The sequence below is a fragment of the Ambystoma mexicanum genome, chromosome 9, assembly GCF_040938575.1.
Source record: "Ambystoma mexicanum isolate Mex_15411 chromosome 9, UKY_AmexF1_1, whole genome shotgun sequence".
In the NCBI taxonomy this organism is placed as follows: domain Eukaryota; kingdom Metazoa; phylum Chordata; class Amphibia; order Caudata; family Ambystomatidae; genus Ambystoma; species Ambystoma mexicanum.
In genome coordinates, this window is record NC_090931.1 from 1,305,884,598 (window position 1) to 1,305,901,733 (window position 17,136).

General features: G+C 45.6%; 1 protein-coding gene across 4 annotated transcripts in view; it reads left to right on the forward strand.

Moving 5' to 3' along the window:
• Positions 1–17,136, forward strand: part of MYLK (myosin light chain kinase) — a 1,914,870-nt gene that overhangs the window by 1,195,825 nt on the left and 701,909 nt on the right. The gene's annotated exons all lie outside the window — the stretch shown is intronic.

The window sequence follows — 17,136 nt, forward strand, 5'->3', positions numbered from 1 at the left end:
ATCTGCTTTGAATTTTAGAAACACATTTCTGATTTCATGCTTCCTTGGCTCACTGCCGTCATACAATAATGGCCAAAAATGCCATTGCCCTACTTCCTAATTGTGCTACATTGTTTGTGTAGGGCCTTCATCAGCCTTCTGCTAATTCCTAATTATTTTTATGTGGCCCTTCCCGTAATTTAGGTAGGACTCTATCCCTCTGTAGTTCAAACAGAATCCCACATCTTCCTATTGTAAGGGTGCAGACCTAAGACTCGGACACAAAGGTGACATAGTTGTGGTTATAAACCTTTATTAACCACTAACAGGGTTGGAAAAATGACCTCTGTCCCTAAAGTTAAGAGGGGTATCCCTGCTTCAAAGGAATTTAATGAAAATTCAAATGTCAAACAGTCGGACACTGTTGTGTCCAAAAACCTTGCTTCTGACGTGAACACTAGTAAATTCAATCTAATGTGCAAGGTCGCTATATTCCAAACTAAAGTGACCCCCGACCCAGTGTAAGTCCATGATTTTGTAAAAGATGCTGTTTTCTGTATCCCCAGCCTCAGGCGCAAATACAATGATCGTTCATATGGTAGCATAATCTTGTCGGAATAGATATTGAGCCCGGCCATCACCTAAACCACAAGGTAGTCTAGCCCTAGTTTTAGGGACTCTGCTTTCCCCTCAAGATGCTCCCTTGCTCTTATTCTTGCATCTTTTTTCAATCTACTTTCAGCTGGTCCTATTTGGTCTGCCGGGCAATCCCATAAACCTCTGGCTCCAAGTGTTCAACCCATTTCCAGCTTTTGCCCCCCCTCCAATGACATTAGGTGGATCAAAGCGTCATGGTATGTCTCTAAACCCTTCGTTTTCCAAAGTCTTTCCCAATAGAGGGTGGGCTTGAGGGCAACCAGGTCTCCAATCAGATTGACAACAAGCTCCAAATAAACCAGTACTGATCTCCTTATTGTTGGGGGTCCCAGCCCCTTCTCTGATGGTCAGTGGTTTCCTCATTAACAGTGTGTTGAGGAAGATTTCCTCTGATGCTTTTCTCCTTGTTGTTGTGGTCCGAGACCCATCTCTGGCGGTCAGTGGTTTCCTCGTTACCAATGCACCGAGGAAGATTGCCTCGGATGCTAGCCCTCTCACTGCTGGGGTCCCAGATCCTTCTTTCGTTATGCCCATTCACGTCCTTGCTCATACTGTGCTGGGGAAAGGCCACCTTTTCCTTTGTGTCAACGCCTGTGTCCCGGCTGGTTTTTATGTACCTCCCCTAAACTCTTACAGGGCTTTGGTATGTTGTCGGACATCCTGGGACCAGGGCACACTTTTCCAGATCATTTGGCTTCTCTCCTCTGTACTTGTAGCTCTGTGTCGTCTTGCTGGCTTCGGGATGTGGTATGTCTTCATTCGGAGGGCGGAGAACTTCCTTGTGATCCTCTTGCTGTTTTCCTCTTCCCCACAGTGCTTGGTCTGCTTTTGAATCTCCGCGCTGGATACTTAGCATGCCGGCTGCTTTCCCCAGCGGGACTGGATGTCGCTGCTCCTGCCATCACTGTGCTTCTCATTACGTCTGTGTTCGGCTCCACAGCCGGGCTTCTCTGATCTAATAGGCTATCATTCATTTGTATACTTTATGTCCAGTTCCTCCCATGTATATTGCACAAATCCTTCTTTATATCCTCATGCTGCTTTGGGGCGTCCATGTACCAGTGTTCATGATCATGAAGAGTTCATGATCTTTGTCTCCTGCCTAGTACTTTTGGTCTTAGGCCCTGTGTTCCAACAATACATAGGCTTGCTCTCAACGTAGTGGTTTTGGACATTAGGGAGGGGTAAGGAATGTCAGGGAGTGGCAACATTTATTGGGCTGTACCCCAGGTGATCATCCGTATCCCCAGAGGGGGAGGTCTTCCCACATTAATCCAACCCTAGGGAACTATTGATTAATGGCTGCACTACCCTAGCCTCATGGAAAAGAGATCCCCCCCCTGAACAGAAGTGACAACACCCTGTGAATCGTGACACCTGCTGGTGATATCTTTATTCTCTCTGCCTTAGGACCATAGTCTCCAGTTGCATCTCATCCCAGCCTCCAATCATGACACATCATATCCTCATATCATGCTTAATGTATAATCTAATTCGGCCCTCCTCCAACCCACGTCATGCCCCCCCTTCAGTCTATAGAAATCAAGTAGAAACCAAGTGGTGACTGTGTGCCAATACTTTTTGCCTAAGAACCTTTTCCTTGAAGGGAGCTGTTTGACAGCCTGGGGAAATACCAGCATCTAGCCAGGCTTTACCAGGGTGGTTGAGGACTGGCCCCCCATAACCTCCCCGCTCTAAGTACCCGCAAGTCTGTAACAGCAGCCAGCCTTCTCAACAGAGTGGTGATATTATGCCCTGCAGCAGCCCACTATGACCCCACTTCTTAAATGCAATGCATAGGTGTACAGAAGACCAGGTTATGTCTAAACTTCTGTCTCACGGCAAAGGTACCAGAAGGATCGGTCACTTGCCTAAACCAGCGCTCCCTGAAAGAAAAACTGCTTTTTGATGATTTTTAATCTGTTTTTTGACCTGAAAGAGAGATGGGCAGTACTCATCGGTGTGAAGAACAAGCCACTTCAGTTGCTCCACAGTGTTTGCATAGTCTTAAATCATGATGTATTGGTGCACCTCATGGTTAAGGGGCAAATCTAGCATTGCTATTCGAGGTAGTGTTATTTTGTAGTCGGCTATACCTACTCAAGAATGGTCTATTCCTGCCCATCAATGCTACTGAAAACCATCCGTTGGGTAAGAAAATTGAAGGAAAATACCTTTTTAGTAGATAGTGTAACAATTAGGACAATCAAATGTCATATGCCTTTTAGATGGAGGACAGAGCTTATTGCTTAAATAGTTCCCAAGGGGAGCCTAGGCTTTAAATGGGTACTTCTTCAACCCATGCCCTTTTGGGATCCTTCTTTTCAGCCAGCTGAGATTATTTTGTCCTCCTACCATGAGCCTTCGTCCTTGCCTAGGGATTGCTGATGGAAAGTGGTTGGCGCTCTCAAATTCCCACAGGGACTTGAGGAGGGGATGTACCTTTTTTGTCAGCATTCCTCCTTTAGTTCTTCCAGGGCTTAGCATGCCACATTCGCCAGCCTCTCTGGGCCTGCATGGCATTCCACCAGGCAGGAGTCCTTCCAGTGATACTCTTTAACAGCTTCCTCTCGTATGAGTGGAGCATCCGCAGGCAAGTCTGCTTCCTCCAGGTCCAGAACAATGAATTTTCCAAGTGCCTTTTTATGCCCATGAGGCTTTGGGATATTTTGTGAGACTGACTGGTACTTCCCCAGTTGTTCTTGTACCCCTCCCACGATTGGTTAGTCCTTTCAGGCGTCTTAATTCCGTTTATCGTAAGCTTGTTGAATAAAGTCAGTGATTGGTTCATGGGGTAATGGTTTCTGCCTGGGTTTAATCAGAACCAGAAGGTTGCATGAGCATCCACAGCATGGCGTGCCATCTTGGAAATCCCTTCGCAATGGTTGATGGCTCGGTGGTCTCTCTTCTGCGGACTGTAGTGCCTCCTGTGGTATGGGTGCTGGAGTACTTGTTTGGTGAGTGCCCCACTACCTGCTCGTTTCTGAATTCCAGCCTGCGGGCCAATGTGGTTGCTCGGGGTGCATTCTGGGAAATGTAGTTTCCAGGTGTAAGACTGCACACGGCTGTCCTTGAGTCCAAGTTACGAGGTCTCTGTGAAGACGGCGAGCAGGTCGGATCCTTCCTTCTATGCCCTAATGTTGACACATCAGGATGTGACCGTGCCACACCAGTCCCCATTGATTCTTTCTCTCTCCCATAAAGGGTGGTGAGCACCTCCAACTGACCACACTGTGCACACTTCATTAATCCATTACCCCATGATACACATTTTATCACTGGCGGTGGGAGTTTTATTTTTCCATGGCAAGGCTGCTGAGTGGAGAGATGTTGACAGGATAATGCATTTAGTCATATACGGATGAAGCTAGAATGTGCTCTTTTTCACAAAGTGGGAATATTACGTCGTAGACATGCACACTTCTAGCGTTAACTGCTTACTTTGTGGAGCTCGTGCATCTGCAGAGGTTGAACAGTCTTCCATGTTTTATGCATTCGCACCTATTCCGCCTTGTTTTTCGCTTTTTCATTTCACACCCAAACAAGAATGATTTCAATAGGATCATCCCCCAATAAAGTGACACTAGGTGCGCAACACCATTGGGCTAATTTGGCTTCAGCCACCATGCCCACCAATTTGGATAGGTGGCCATGCAGTCTTCTTGGTCTCTAGCAGATGCTTGTGATAATGCAAGGACACTAATGTATGGCCAGTACTGCTAGATGAGTCTGGCAAATATGTGTAAGATTTGGCTTGACTATTCATTCTCCATCTTTCTCCATGTATCTCTTTCCTTGATCCCTTCACTTTCTTCCACTTTTCCCAACACTTCCTCCCCCTCTGCCCTTCCCTCATTCCCCCCTCTTGCCTTCCCCATTCTTGCCTTCCCCATTCTTGCCTTTCCCATTCTTGCCTTCCCCTTCTTGCCTTCCCCCGGTCTCTGGCCTCCCCTCTTACTCTCTTGGCTTTCCCCCTTACTCTCTTGGCTTTCCCCTTTACTCTCTTGGCTTTCCCCTTTACTCTCTTGGCTTTCCCCCTTCCTGTCTTGGCTTTCCCCCTTACTCTATTGGCTTTCCCCCTTCCTGTCTTGGCTTTCCCCCTTCCTGTCTTGGCTTTCCCCCTTCCTGTCTTGGCTTTCCCCCTTCCTGTCTTGGCTTTCCCCCTTCCTGTCTTGGCTTTCCCCCTTACTCTATTGGCTTTCCCCCTTCCTGTCTTGGCTTTCCCCCTTCCTCTCTTGGCTTTCCCCCTTCCTCTCTTGGCTTTCCCCCTTCCTCTCTTGGCTTTCCCCCTTCCTCTCTTGGCTTTCCCCCTTACTCTCTTGGCTTTCCCCCTTACTCTCTTGGCTTGCCCCCCTCACTCTTGGCTTTCCCCCTTCCTGTCTTGGCTCCCCCCCTCCTCTCTTGCTCCCCACGCCTCTCTTTTCTTCCCATATTTCTCTTTATATCGCCCCTTTACCTCTTTCTTGAGCTCTTTCCTCCTCTTCCCGTTCTGGGCACTCTTTAGCTCTCTTCGCTCTTTCCTCACTATGCACTTTCTCACCACCTATGGGTTTTCTGCAGCCGCCATTCCTCCCCCCCCGCCCCCACATGATATTTTGCTACAGCTTTATTCTCTTAGCATGTTCTGTCTCTAGTGCACACTAAGCAAACTAATTCACTTATTCATCAATCCTCCTGGATAATTCAGCCGGACTCGCATTCTTACATCCGTCTATCCTCACACTAATCTATCCATCCCGGCATGGTGATTTAACACACCTTTCATCACTATCACACGGTTGCATGCATCGTCCATACACCCTAACACTATCGTATATCCTTAATGTCATTCATTCATTCATACATCTTCAAAATCGAGTATTCGTCGTCCCAGCACCATACCCTATTCATTCATCTATCTTCATAGTCATTCCTTCACCTGTCCTCCCTCTTCTTACCTTACATCTGTATCTACCGATCCTGCACCCTCTGTGTGCTTTCCCCTGAAGAGATCCCCGGACCTGCCCAAGTGTGTTTCTGTCCATAAACTCATAAAATGTCATCATGAACTCTTACAATGTATTGGACCATCACTATTGGCTGTGTCAGTGTTTGTTTAGAGACAGTGGCAAAACTCAGAACATGTCCTATTGGGACAGCATGTTTAAAGCCGAGGTTCGACTCCTACCCTCACTGCATTGCAGGCATCATGGTGCTGGTGGCACATGCTTCTTCTGTGTTATGGCCTGGCAGATGGTCCTTGTGACTACCCTGGGGATCTGCGCCCATTCTGCCTAGACCCTTATGCTGCAGGGGCGATGTGATGAGAGGCAGGTCAGAGCAGGATATCTCACCTGAAATAAGCAAGTGCGCTCTGGATCCAGTGGATGGCGCAGTAAGGCAAAGAGTAGGGTTGCTAGCTGCTGCTACCTGCCCGACACAGGGACGGGCGATGCACCAGATCACACCTCATCACCTGAATACAAGTGAGATTCCACTATACTGGATCTTAAGCGGGAGGCCCACTGTAGGTCCAGAAATGAAATTGAGGAGGAACTCTGCGCTCTCCTCTAAAGGACAAAGGAAAAGTGTTTGAAATAGATTGGATTGGCAATCGCAAGAAGATTTTTGACTATCAACTGCACAAGCACTTTATGATATTGGAGCTTTTTACACTTTACCCAAGTATTTAATTAAACACCTGTCCAGCGAGTTTAAAATTAATTTTTTAATGTTTCGTTTTTAAGTTGTTGTTGCGAAACCAAAGGTAACTAGACTGGAAAGCTTTTGTAGATTTTGCCAGGAAGAAGTGGAGACTTTGGAACATTTAATAATGGAATGCCCGCATTTAAGCTTGTTGAGAAAACAAAAGATCTTGCAATATGCATAGTATTACACGTTAGGTTTTCCTGATCAATTTTGGCATTCAATTTTAAGGTCAAAGAAAACTGCTGTATCTATTGCTGCCTTGAACTTTTTAAACATTGTTCTTAAATGATTGTCAATGGAATATTAAGGTTGTATTGAGAATGTGTGATGTTTTATGTTTGCAAAAAAGGTTTATTGTGAGGCATATTGCAATACATCAAGTATCTTGTAAAGAACACCAAACGGGGCAAAATCTTTTGGTAGGTCAAGATATCTTATCCAATCTGATCTATCTGAAATTCCTAAATATTAAGCTATTGCTAAACTTTAAGGTATTATGTTGAAGGCTTCCAGTTTTATGGTATCTATTCTTTCAACAATTCTGTCTGTATTTATCCACACTTCAATCTGCTCTATAAAAAAAGTGGCACTTGTGCTTTACTGCCTCTGTTCAAATGAAACATCTAGTGCTTTGATGCCTGTACTGGGAAGGTCATGGAGCTGGGTTGTTGCACATCAAGCCAAAATCAATGTTTATCTTCAAAACAAACAGCTCCTCCTGATGCTGACAGGATTCACATCTCTGTAGTCCTCTCGACAATTTCAAAGGGCACACATTAATTGTGTAGCCTCTCCATTCCCCTGCAGAGCAAACCATACCCGACAACATGAAGCTAATCGAGGCCGCATTGCCTTTTTAATCCGGTTGATTTCTCTCTGTATTTGGGTAAAAACCATTTCAAAATGAAAACCTGGATTCCTAATGATCTAATATGCTAACGGCAGGATTCGGTCAGCCTCTGCTTCTCTTGTTCCATTAAATCTCGTCCTCACTCTGCCTGAACAGCAACGTGTCCCCGTAGGATACATAGAAACTAATGGGGCTCAGATCCCGGGCTTGTGTCTGCAGTGTACTCCAATGGGTCCATCGTCCAGAACCTTTTGCACTGGTGCAAGTGCATTTCTGCATGGTATTAGCACTAGGGAAAACACTTTCTTAGTGCAACAACAAAAAAAACATGCTTTCAATGCATTTTGTGGGACCAGCGCAAAGTTTGGCCTGTTGCATGAATGCATTGAAAATGGATGCAGGTGAAACGTTTTTTTTATTCCAGGTATCAAGATACATGCTGACAACTGCCCTGTTGCCTTCTTTCCAATTATTGTAGCCGCTCTATCCCCTGAGGCTATATTTGAGCTGCACATGGTTTTCTGCTATTAACCATTTCAGTGCACTTCAATGATGCATACCTAGACAAAGGCTCGAACTCCTAAAAAGGGGACGTTCAAAGGATGTTTGCATTTGCTCACCGACTCCATGCCTACCTACCCCAAAAACGCCTGATACCAGATTCTGTACACACAAACAGCTTTGTTTCTTGCAATGTTTAGTGTGCTTTCCAAAGTCAAGCGTCCCCCAAAACCGAGTCCCTGTGTCTGTCCAAAGAACAGCAGTGCAACCCCAAAACTCCTTTAATTAATGCTTCCTGAACTTTCCTTGTTTCCTTTTTGCATGGACTGAATTGGTGAGGCACCAGAGTAAGACAAAAGGCTATAAACCTTCTGACAAGCTCAGGTCTTCGCCAGATTCACCTGGTTATCTCTCTCAAACTTTCTCTCTCATCCTTTATCTCACTTTTTCTCTCTCACTTTTTCTTTCACCTTTTCTCTCTTGCACCTTTTCTCTCTTGCACCTTTTCTCTCTTGCACCTTTTCTCTCTTGCACCTTTTCTCTCTTTCACCCTTTCTCTACGTACCCTCCATTGTTCTTTTTGCAGCACGTGCTCATCTGTCTGCTTTCTCTTTGCTGCATGCCACTTCTGCCCCCAGTGCCCTCCTCCCAGTGTCTCTGGGCCATCCCTGTAGCGTGCCTTGGTGTTTAGGCCAGTATGACGTCTGGGGGCTTCAGAACCGATTCCATTGTCTGTCTGGTACGCCTATCTGGCCGACCATTGGTATCAGGACCATCTTTGTGGCATGCAGGATGGTTTGCAAGCGAGGGCTGGGCCCCCCATGTTGGGCTCTATTACGCAGTGAAATAGTACTTAATTCAGTAAGTTGCGATGTCTCTCGTGACTTTCCGTGGAGGCTGGGCAAGCAAGGTGATGCTCTTGTGTGTTTGACCTGCGCAATCCTTCCACCAGTGCTTGTAAAGAACTTCTAATATAAGGTGCTGGGATGTAGGTGGATCATTTGTTCTGCGCCCCTTTTTTTCTACGACAGTGCCAGCGGACTCTGGGTTTTTTTGTTGTTTTTCTGGTGCAAGGTTTTGCCCACTTGGGAGTTTTTCCAGTGGAAATTCTGTCATCCTCTGTGTGGCATCTTGGGTGAGCAGGGTGCCCTCTTGAAAGGGGTGTCGCATTGTCAGGTGGTAGAGGAAATGGGGAAAATCTGAGCACAGAGACCATAACCCCATGTCTGGTGCCCTTACTCTGGTGCCCTTACTCCCAGTCTACACTGGGTTGCTCGGTAGACAATCTCTCACGCTCCATGAAAGCCGTTATTTCCAACTGTAACCAATTTAAGAATGACTGTCGGGAATTATGGTAAAAAAAACGGATTGTACACTTCTGTTATCAAGCTGCTCATGATCAGCTTTTGCCAGTCTTCCTCGGATTCTGTGATCTGTGACCCAACATTCAGCATTGATTTCAGTTTTGATTGCCTCTGTTCTTGTTTGGTTACCAGTACTACCCCTCCTCCCCCAGTATGCAACAGTTTCTCAGTCAGTTTCACTTTCTTGGAACCTTACCTCACTTTCCCATTTAAAAGCCAATGGTTCCCTTTCCAAAGCGCGACTGGATGCTCAAAATCCTGCATGGGGATTATCCCTCCCGCCCTGCCACTCATCTGCAAATGGATCACTGGTACCAGTGGTAGTAACGGTATTAGTTTGGCTGTGCTTCCTGTGGAACCAGAAGCGAAGCTTGGTGTCCCTTTCATGCAAGTGATTGAGGAAGGACTGGTCGGTCACCAGGAACCCATCTGATGCAAAAAATACTGGTGGAAAAACCAAGCCCAGAAAATATTGTTCTTTTTGATCATTATTGATAAATTATGTTGTTCCTGTTATTTCTGACCGGGGAAAAGAGGAAGTCTTTTGGGGCAGTAGTCATCGCGTGGTAGGAGGGCCAAGAGATCTAAGCTGGATATGGGGGGGTAGGAGGTTCACCTAAATACGATCTAAGCTAAAACATGTGTTCCTGTTATTTCTGCCGGGAGCAAGAGGGCTCTTGTCTGAAGGGTCAGTGGTAGTGAGAGAGCAACGGGAGTTGAGGGTATGGGGGTTGTCCCCCCCCTCCCGACTTTGATATAAACAAAGTATGGGATATGGTTGGAGCGGGGTAGAGAAGGGTTCATATTGGGTAAAAGTCGGCTGGGAAGGTGCTGCCTTTGAGGATGTGTATTTGAGGGAGAACGTTTTCACCTCTTGTAAGACTAGTTCCTTAACTTTCACGTTAGCAGGGTAGGAGAAGACCAGAACTTTGAAAAAGTAATTATCCTTTTTGCAGTCGGGTGGTAAGTTCAGGTTGAGATTGCACTGACAATTATTTTTGCATTGGAACGTTAACAATGTTTTATTTTATACAATGTCTTCACCGGTATTTCTTTGCAACAGTGTTTTTTGCCCTCATGCAATCACATACAGTCTACTGTATCTGGTGCTTTGGGGGATGCTGGGGCTTCGTGTTGAAATCCCTCCTGCCCTGTGCTTCCACTGGCACGGGGCCGAGGACTGGCATATCATAGTGACCCGTGTGTGATGTGTGGGTGCTATGTCGTGCAGAAAGGCGAGAGCCGAGCCAAATAAGCACTTGGAAGCCAGGCGTGGACTCCAGGCTTAGCCCTGCTCTTTCAGAAGTATGTTGGCAAGGTCTTTGAGTTCTGTGTTTCGTACTTGAAAATGGGTTCAGTATTCTGCGAACACTGCATTAAAGCACGCACAGACATGGTATTTATAGCATTATTAAAATCACTCCCTGTGGCATGGCATGGAAGCCGCGCAGAGCAAAACTCTGCATCACCAAAGTACTGAAAGGAAGAGCGGACTGAGAAAGAGAAAAAGAAAGGTTTGGGAGTTTCAGAAGAAGTCCAGCATCTCTCCTTTTCTGCGGAAGGGAGGATGGAATAACCCAAAAAATGTATGGGTCTGTGCTGTAGGACTAACCTTGATCTTCATGGCGCTTGATACTGGAATCCATCAGAGTATCCTGTATCCCCGTCTTCTTTCAAGGGGCGCGAAAACACATCTGTGCAAGACTTGTCTTGCACCATAAAGAAAATGCCACAGCTTTCTCTTCTGATCACCCTAGGTGTCTGGGTTATGGCTTGCCTCCTACCCTGCACCCTTACTCTGGGGTGGATTGCGCATGGCTTAAGTGCTGGCCTCTGAAGTCAATCCCCCTTCTAGCTGACTCCGCCCTTCCTCCTTCCCATGTTGTTATATTGAGTATCATTACTTTGGGTCCTAAGAAACCCTATTAGTTTGGTGCTTAGAAGTGCGAGCAATCTCATAAGGAGCTTTCTATACACACTTCCTGGTGTATGTTTGTTGCAAAGCTCCATTAGCCTAATAAACCAGGGTCCGATTCCTAGCCCAATAAACAATGAGGTCATCTATATAATTAACATTAACCACGTATACAGTAAGACACGCACTGCAAACTGAAATGACTCCTCACATTAAAAGCTTTTAATGTTGCTGTGATGTGACTTATTTGATCAAACCTGACAGAGTAAAAGGCCGAGAGCTCAATCAAACATTGGATTTATAACCTTCTAGCTATGCACACATCTCTGCATTAACCCTCTCTGCTGTTTTACTGCACCACAGCAACAAAATAGTGGCCCTTTCTCAGGATCCAGGGGTGAAACTGGGACACCAGGACCCCCACACAGAGCTTTAACAAAGGAGCTTGAGAGGACAGATTGTATAGCGCAGGGTTTCTGCAAACTGCGGCTCCCCAGATATTTTGTACTACAACCCTTATGGCCACTCACCATTGGCTGTCCTGTCTAGGGCTGATGGGAGCTGTAGTGCAAAACATCTGGAGAGCCTAAGGTTGCAGACCCCATGCATAAACATATACGAGACTGAGGTCATTGCTGGCAGAGCAGGAAGGTATTGGGCAGAATGGTGTGTCAAGACTAAACAATGCACGTGGGCTGGACTGAGAGAAGATCCGGACTGGAATATGTGACTGGAGCCTGCAGTGTAAAAGGCACAAAGAGGAGAGACACATATGCCTGTTGTAGCTCACTGTCAAGAGGGGGTGACCATAAACACTCATGGAATGTACAGACGCCATGGGTTAAAGCAGGTGATAAGAGCTTAGGCAAAAGACAATGGACCATTTGGGACACGGAATAATGAAGGGCAATGTAAGACCAGGATTATGGAAGAAGTGATGGTTTGGTGGCTGTGTGAATGTGACCAATCTTTACACTTGAAGGGACCACAGAATCCTTCTGCAACCATTCCTCTGACACAGTGGCCCAGCATCTCTATTGAGATAGCGAGCTAAGGATATGTCTGTGTGAGTTACTATAAAGTGCCTACTCACTGGCCCCTTCTGTAAAAACTAAAAACTAGGTAGCGCATTGAAACATGCAACTCACAATAGAACGCTGATTGAAAAGGTCACCTGAAGCAGGGGGAAGACTGGGGAAATGTGTGACTGATTTCTAGGTAAAACCTCTGCTGGATCCTGCAGTTAGTGACAGTGGAATCTAAATCGGGAGGGGGGGGGGGTGTATATGGAGGGCAGAAAAAGTCAAGGGCATGAGAAGGAAAGCACAGGACCTGAAAGTAGTGATGTACGGGTGACTGGGGAACATGCTCAGCACCTAACAAGAAACGGCAAAAAAAACAGGAAACTTTTAAGCTAGTGCTTAGTCTGGAAAGGAGTGTCGTTGGCTCTACCTATAAGACCAATGCATGATCCATTGTGATAACAGGATCAGAGATGAACTTTGGTTGAAGGATGATCCTAATTTGGATGAAGTAATGTATATTGCAAAGCGTGTAGAGCACTCCATGGCATGCGTTGCCAAGCTGGTGAAAGCTGAGAACAATGATCCTAACCATGAGGTACTGAAGGTTTCGATAGGTCAGTAATGCACATTTTGCAGCATGGCCGGCATGTCCTGGGAGGAAGGCAATTTGTCCTAAGTGCAAGAAATGCGGCCATCTTCCAAACTGCTGTAAAATCTTCCATATGGGGTCCAAAGAAGTATTCTAAATTCATGAGGCCGGCCAATACTTGTCAGAAGACACGCATGTGGATGTAATAACTGTGAATGTGGTGCAGGATTGGGGGGAATGTGAAAGTCCTTTTTCCTTGATTGTGCCGAGTGTAAGATTTGTCAGCAGGATTGCAGACTCTGGTGCCAAAATCTCCTTATTGTCCACAGATGCCTTTGAGCGGGTTGTGGGAGGTGATATGCACAATTTGTGTGCCTCGCAAAGTGTATTTGACAAAGAAAGGTGCGTTGTTGTTGGGGGTGGAGAGAGCAAAATAAGTTTGGGATTAGACTTGACCCTAACACGGTTGAGCAGGTGTTGCATGTGTCAGTGTCTGTGTGCGAACGATATGCAATGGTGTTCATCAAGGGAATGGGAAAAGTTAGAGGGATGCTGTACCAAACCATCCTTAAAGATGGTAGTATACTGATAGCGGCAAAGCTGTGACCTGTGCCATTAGTGCTTAGAGAAAAAGTGAGAGAAGAACTTGATAACTTGTGTAATTTGGGAGTGATTAAGTGTGCACAGAGTGTTGAGTGGATTTCTCTGTTGGTCATAGTGAAGAAACCCAGTGGAGAACTGCATATGTGTGTGGACCTCTGAGAGTTGGATAATTGTGTGGCAGTGAAGTGGCACCCTTTGCTGAACATGGCTGAGATGCTGGCCATGATTGGGAAAAGGAAGGTGTTTTCGAATTTGGGTGTGGCTTCTGCTTATCGTAAGATTGAAATTGATGAGGGGTTATGTAAATTGACGGCCTTCATTACTCGCAATGGTGTTTTCCAGTTCCATAGGCTGACATTTGGCCTGGTTTCTGCGTCCGCTGTCTTCCAGAAGGTGTTGGTCAAACTGTTCAAAGGGGTGAAAGAAGTTTGTTTTCAAGATGACTTGCTAGTGTGGGAGGAGACCTTGGAAGAGTATGAGGAGGTGTTGCAACAACTACTTATGATTTTGGAGATGAGGGGAGTGATGTTGAGGGAGAAGTGTGTTTTGAGGAAGGACACGGTGAAATATTTGGGTCATGAGGTTTCAGCAAAAGGTATAAAACCCAAAGCAGAGATGATTAGTGTAATTAATAAAATGGAGGTGACTAAGAGTAAGTTGAGTTTGTTACTAGGAATTATAGAATTATTTTGTTTCTAACTTTGCAGACCAGGTGTCCGAGATGAGGAAATTCCTCAAAAATTGAATTGAATTTGTTTGGAATGACCGATGCGGAGGGTTGTTTAAGTTGACAAAGGAGGGTGTCAGTGATTACTGTGGACTTAAGCAAGGTCTGGATAGGGGCTGCACTGTCCCCAGATGATGACAAATGTGCAGAGCATGTAATTGTGCATGCCTCTAGGTTGCTGCGGGGTCCTGAGAAAAATGTAGTTTAGGAAAAAAAGCCGTTGGCCTGCCAATGGGCCGTGAAAAGATTACAGATTTTCGTTTGGGGAGCAGAATTTATACTATGCACAGATCATAAGCCACTTTAAGGTAATTTTCGAGTCAAAAGGCTGGACAAGGTTTCTGGATGAGTGGCAAGTTTGGTGACTAGGATGCAGGGACACATGTACAAGATGGAAGTTACACCTGGTCAGAACATTTTTTGGTCTGACCATTAATTGAAGTTAGGTGGGCAGGACGACAATGGCAAGGTGGATGTGATGGATACGGTTTATCTGATGCATGACGGTTTTCTTGGAAAGGAGGAGTGGATGGTGGCCATGGGAGCAGATGAAACATTGATGCTGTGGGATGTTTTTACCCATGCATCCGAGCCCTACCAAAAAAAACAGTGCATTACTGGCATTGAAAACATCATGATGGCCAGAGTTCCCAGAAAATGCACAGGGAAATGCATGAAGAATAGGCTGCCACCCATTTTTGCCGATGTTATGGGCACAGAAGGGCACTGCCTAAAACCACCATTGGGCTACCCACACAGTAGCCTGAAACCATTGGGAATGGCAATGCTGATTGCCAAAAGCAACCTAGAACTGTGGGGAATTCATTTTCTTAAAACCCAAAAAGGGTTGCATTACCAGTACTCACCACTAGCAGAAAGCCGGCGTTTTAAAACCACCACACTTTTGTGTAAAACTGAATAAATGAAACAAAACCAGACCAAGGAAAGACTTGCTAAGAGGTGGATACAATGTAAAACTATATTCTGAAATGACTTGAAGGAAGTCATTATTTAATGTGTATGTAAAAATCGTAAGTGATTTAAACTGGGGGACAAAAAGTGACATTTTATCTGAAACCTGGCTTAATGAAACTGAATTCTGCCTGACATCTACCCTCACAGGAGTTAAAACCTGCTCAGCCACTCTTCCCCTTGCCAAAAGGAGTTGTCACCTCTCTGATTAGATTAGGGGTGGAGCAGTTACAGGGAGTTGAACAAAGGCCTGTCCTGGGCCCAGGCAGATGGTTTATTAGGGTGGTCGTTAATGGCTTCCTTTTGAACAAAGCCCTTCCTTGACTCAGGCAGATGGTTTATAGGGGAGGTCGTAAAGGGGCTTCCTCTTGGCAGAAACGGGGAGGGCAGCCCCTCTGAGGACAGGCTGAGCTTAAAGAAAGTGGATAGACTGGTTTCTCCACCATGTGACCTGGGAAGACACACCCCTGTTGGCCAGAATATGATTTTAAGAAAGATGTATAACTCATGGTGCGGACTTGTCAACATTATCTAAATGATACCATAATTCTTGTGATTTTTCTGCCCACATTTTAAGAGGTTTTAGGACCTGGTGGTATGATCTGGGGGGTTTCTAGCGGAAAATAGGGTCTCACTCCAAATGTCTGCATGTTAAAAATCTGACACTTCATCAATTAATGTCAATACTCCTTGCGCACATGTGTGTAAATTTGGGTTAATGTCCGATATTGCAAAACCAGTTAAAAAGCGCAAAATGTTGCCATTTCTGAATGCAAGCCCCCAGGAAGAGCAGAGTTTGAACAGAGTATACCTTATGTGATATGTGATGGGTGCATGTAATTTTAAACAACTGTATATCTGTGCAATATGTATTTGAATCAAATATAGATTTGTGGGCAAACTGACCAGGGGAGGATCCTCTGACCCATAAAACCTACAGCATCACTCTGACTAACATTTCCTTCCCCCAATCATGGGAGAGGGGAGAATTGGGCCAATGACAAGTAGAGAGGGGCAGGCTTTGCTAGGCCCAGGCACACACCCATTTTCAAAACACATAAAAAGAGACTGCTGGGACAGGTACAGACATTCAAATCCAGTTGCTGCAACGCGCTCTGCCGGACCACACAACATCCAGAAGATACCAGATCCAACACTTAGACTTTAAAACTCCAAAGAACTTGATTCAGAACTCAAAGCAAGGGCCTAAACCCACAAACTGAGAACTCTTCTCAGCAGGCCTCAGCATCCAGCAAACCTAACAGCGGTAGCAGCATCCCGGAGCCGTGCAGATCAGCGCTGTGTCCAGAGAAAGCTGTGCAGAAAGATCCAGGAGCTGTGCACAGACGCTGTACCCAGAGATCCAGGAGCCGGGCCAGGAGCAGTGTCAGACCAGACCAGCAGAGCAGAGACCAGACGCTGTGCGCAGAGACCGTCCGGGGTGAAACCAGACCCGAAGCCATCTTGACCCGATCCGTGAGACCTAGACCTTCCAAATACATTGTCAGTACAGCTAGGACGGTGTGAAACCAAATCTCTTAGTTTCCAGTGATATAATTCAATCTATTTAATCTAAGTAGAACTGCCTCCTAACCATCACTTGTCAATTCTGCAGCCGCACAGCTGTCACCTGTCAATTTGAGTTACTTTAAATTCGAAAAACGACCTTTACAAAATAGTTCATATCTTTGGAACCGTTTGGGCTAGAAACTTGGTTTAACTTTCCTCTGAAAGCTTAGAATCTTGGCTTTTCAACGATCCTAGAACCGACTACTACTCCTTATACTTTTGCGGTAATCGTGATTGACGCATTCGCGAATTTTGCCGCGAATCGCGATTTGGTTAAAAATCCAGCCACGTGTGAAAACATCAGCTTCCTTGCTTTCCTTTGCCAAAAATTCGTTTAACCTGCTAGTTACTAGAGCATTGTTAAAGGGAGCCTGAGCTCGTCCCAAGTATCTTTCACTCACCCTGAACCTCCTAAAGGGAATTAAAACAATTTTCAGCATATTCCTCACTTCATTGCCAGCACATATAAAAGCATTTTGGGCCTGTGTTTCAAAACTCCTATCTGTTGTATAAGCTGCTGGGGGGGAATTGAACTGAATTCTATTTGATTGCATGTCTGAGAACTGTGTGCTGCTCTTCATTTCCTTACATTGCATAAGGGGGGGAGTGGATTGCCAGAGAAAAGTGATTACATTGTTTTGTTGAAATCATATTGAGTATTTTCTGTACTGCATTTTCATTACACATTGCATCTATT